This window comes from Musa acuminata, chromosome BXJ3-7 (genome assembly GCF_036884655.1).
Source record: "Musa acuminata AAA Group cultivar baxijiao chromosome BXJ3-7, Cavendish_Baxijiao_AAA, whole genome shotgun sequence".
Lineage (NCBI taxonomy): Eukaryota > Viridiplantae > Streptophyta > Magnoliopsida > Zingiberales > Musaceae > Musa > Musa acuminata.
In genome coordinates this window covers 20,970,332-20,974,455 of record NC_088355.1, presented here as the reverse complement: position 1 = coordinate 20,974,455, position 4,124 = coordinate 20,970,332, and positions in this window count along the sequence as shown.

The following is a 4,124-nucleotide window of genomic DNA, read 5'->3' as shown; positions in this document are numbered from 1 at the left end:
CAACCGCTCCAGCCAGGCGGTGCAACCGCCCAGGGCTCAGTCTCCAAGCGAGACTGGGCGGTGCAACCTCCTCTGTCAAGAGGTAGCACCGCCAGAGCTCAAGTTCCGAGCTCTGCCAAGAGGTGCAACCACCGAGCTCGGTCTTCAAGCTCTGGCAGAGAGGTGCAACATCTCTGGACAGGAGATGCACCACCTGAGCTCGGTCTTCGAGCTCTGGCAAAAAGGTGCAACCACCCCTGACAGAGAGGTGCATCCGCCTGAGCTCAGTCTTCGAGCTCTGCCAGGCGGTGCAACCTCTCCAGTCAAGAGGTGCAACCGCCTGATCCCGGAATTCCGGGATTTGATCGATTTGAGCTCGAAATTTGAATTGGGTTGGGGCCTATAAATACCCCACCCATTCAGCACTGAAAAGATACAGACCTACACCGAAATCTTGATCTTTTCTGTGATTCTAAGAGCTCAAAAGTGTTGTAAAGCCTTTAAGTCTCCTCCTTCTGTTCTTCAAGTTTTCAGTTGTAAAGTGAGGAGAGAAAGGTCTGTAAAGGTTGTCTCCTGAGCCTGTCAAAAGGAGAGAAATTGTAAAAGGGCAGTTTGGCCTTCGCCTATTGAAGGAAGGCCCCTAGTTGACGTCGGCAACCTCGTCGGTGGAGGAAGCCAAAAGTGGAGTAGGTCAAGGCTGACCGAACCACTCTAAATCTCTGGTTTGCGTTTATTCTCGAGCACTTTATCATTACTGCAAACCTCCTTCATTACTACTGCTCTCTGCGCTTTCACGAACAAGTTCTAAGTGCTGTTCTTCCGAATCTGCATTCAGACGTAAATTCGTATTTTCATACATTACAGTTTACGTTTACGTTTGATTCTGCAGAACTGTCTTCCGTGCTTTTACGAACGAGCTTCTTTGCAGTTTACACTTACATTTTGATCCTATTGATAACTGCAAACTGTCCTCTACAGTTTTACGAACGAGTTTCAACATTTAGACGTAAAACTGCGTTTAGACATAAATCTGCGTTTAGACGTAAATCTGCGTCTAGACGTAAAACTGCGTTTAGACGTAAAACTGCGTTTAGACGTAAATCTGCGTTTAGACGTAAATATGAGTTTAGACGTAAATCTGAGTTTAGACGTAAATCTGCGTTTAGACGTAAATCTGCGTTTAGACGTAAATCTGCGTTTAGACGTAAAACTGCGTTTAGACGTAAATCTGAGTTTAGATGCAATCTGCGCTTAGACGCAAACTGCACTTAGATACAAACTGAGAATTAGCTTTTGCATCATAATAGTTTTTGAACGAACGCAGCTTTTGGTTTTTAATCGCTGTAAGATTTCCGCTGCACTAATTCACCCCCCCCTCTTAGTGCTCTCGATCCTAACAAAAGCTCCTTATAAATCAAGATCGTTTATTATGCTCCCTACATTTATCAAAAAGGAGTTCTTCAAATGAAATGCAATTCAATGAAGTGTCATATTGATATCCTGAAACTTGGAATATTTTAAAATGTGATCTTGATAAGAATGTTTCAAGTTGCTCCTTGTACTATATCTTTTCGAATGAATCATGAGCCTTGATATCATATATTTCATAATATAAGATTTCTTTGCCTTATGTCTTGAACTTTAATGCTTATCTTAATTTGGCATATAAAGACTAAGGCATGTTTAGATGAAAAAGAATCTCTTAAAAAATGCTTTTCCCATCTGATCGAGATTAATGATTTCATGATATTTTGTGAATCTCGAAATTAATTTTAATGACTAGATTATGAATTTCAAATTAATAATTTGATTTGAATAAGTTTTATCTAAATCATAATCTTGATCTTGCAAAATTGAAGTCACAAATAATATCTTGTGGTATTCATGAATTGATACTCACAATATGAAAGCATTGATATTCATGACTTGAATTGGATTGAAACATTGTATGCTTAAATTAATCATTCTCCTATGTTTCAAAAATTCCTTAAATGCCTTATGTGATGATTGAAAACTAACCTGCTTTATGATGAATTACGAATCATGACTTGATCTATGATATAAATGCCTTGAAATGATTGAAATATTTAACACTTTTATGCTCTACCCCCTACTTTCTTCTTGTTTTCAATGATAAAATGGGGAGAAGTTTTGATCATGCATGGTAGGATATAATTTGACAAAATTGATACCATCATGATATGAAACATTTATGATGTACAATTATGCATGCAATACTTGTGCTTTCTAATTATGATGTGATGTATTGCATATGATGTAAATCATGATTTAAAATGCTATGAGTGCCAAGTTACACATTTTGAGAAGAAATTGTTATATTGAAATATTAATGTAATTATGAATGGTGATATGATATCATGCATGTAATACTTCAAGTTATGATAATGATGCATACAATGATAAAATATTCATGATGAAAAATTGTCTTGACATTCATAACTTGATTATCCATCATTTGTCATGATTTTGAAATCGTTCTAAAAGGAAAAGAGAACTACAAAACTGTATTCTCTCTTTCATTTTTACAATGACAAAGGGGGAGATAGCTAACTTGTACAAGTCAAGAAGATGCAAAAACTTGATTGCTAGCTTACCTATTTTAAGAAGCAAAGATTGCTAACTTGCTTATTTCAAGAAGAAAAATTGTCTTCTTGAACATCACTATCTTGAATATCTCAAGAAGCAAAACTTGCAATTTGCACATTGCAATAGGAAGCAAGAATCATGAGCTTACACAAGAAATTTATCTTGCATTTGCTTTCGAAATCTTTGCTAGCTTATATATTGTGAAACTTGTATATCATAAAAATTGCTAGCTTGTTGGTCTAAAGAGAAGCAAAAAGTTGCTATCTCAAAAGAAACAAATGTGCTATCTTGCCTATCTCAAGAGGCAAAAATGCTAACTTACGCATCTAGCAAAGTGAGCAAAATTTTCAAGAAGCAAGAGTTGCCTTCTTGAACATCTCTAATTTGCTAGCTTGCATGATATAGAACTTGCTATCTTGAACATTACCAAAAGTGCTATCTTATATGTTATAAAACTTGAATATCTAAAACTTGATAGCATGAATGTTCTAAGCATGATGTAACACTTGCTAAAATCTTCTAGCTCCAAGATTGCATGATGATAAAACTTGATATTATGATTTTCATGCAAAGAGTTGAACCAATATCACACACAAACACTTGATTGTGATACTTCTCCTTTTTGTTGATGACAAACGGGGAGAAGTATGTTGATGACATGACATGTGATGCATAAGTTTATGCATATGTTCATGTTGACGTATTGCAAGTATTCATGATGAATATTGCAATGACTTGAATTCAGTTTGAATTCAAGGTTCTATCAATATGGCATATTGATAGGGGGAGTTTGTTTAAACTCCGGGAGTTAAGTTTAACTCCGTCATCAAGTGGTTGTCATCATCAAAAAGGGGGAGATTGTTGAATCTCGTATTTTGATGATGAAACTACTTGATATATGTTTATGATTTAATCTGCGTTTTGAGTGACGCAGGATGCTTCGATCAGGATGAGACAATTAAAGCAGGAAAATCATGTTGTGCCGAAGGAACATGTCAGAAGATTGGACGTCGGGCCGGTGGATCGGTCGGCGTATCGACAGAAGGCTTCGGGCCGTGGACTCGGGCATCGGGCCAAGAAGAGCGGGTATTGTGCCAAGGATATCGGAGTTGCGGAGTCAACTGGCCGATTGGGCAATAGGCTGCACGAGAGGACGATGCGCCGAAGAATCGGACGAAGCGTCGAGGGACCAATGACATGTCGGACAACTTGGTTAATTGCTTAGGATTAATTGTCTCGATTGAAGTTTTGTTTTGTTGTGCAGGATTAACTATGATAACAATGAAGACATAAAGCGAAACAAAGTGTCGGAGTCAAGCGCGAAGGATTTGTTGCGAGTTCGAGAGTTCGACGGAAGTCCGAAGGTTCGTCGGGAATGCTACCGGAACTAGCCGAGAATGAGTTGGGAGCTTGCCGAAGGGTTTTTCGGAAGCTCACCGGAAGGTTCGTTGGAAGTTCACGGAGCTCGCCGAGAAAGATCGGAGCTTGCCGACGAAGCTCGTTGGAACTCGCTAAGATCAAATCGTGAAGTCTAGGAG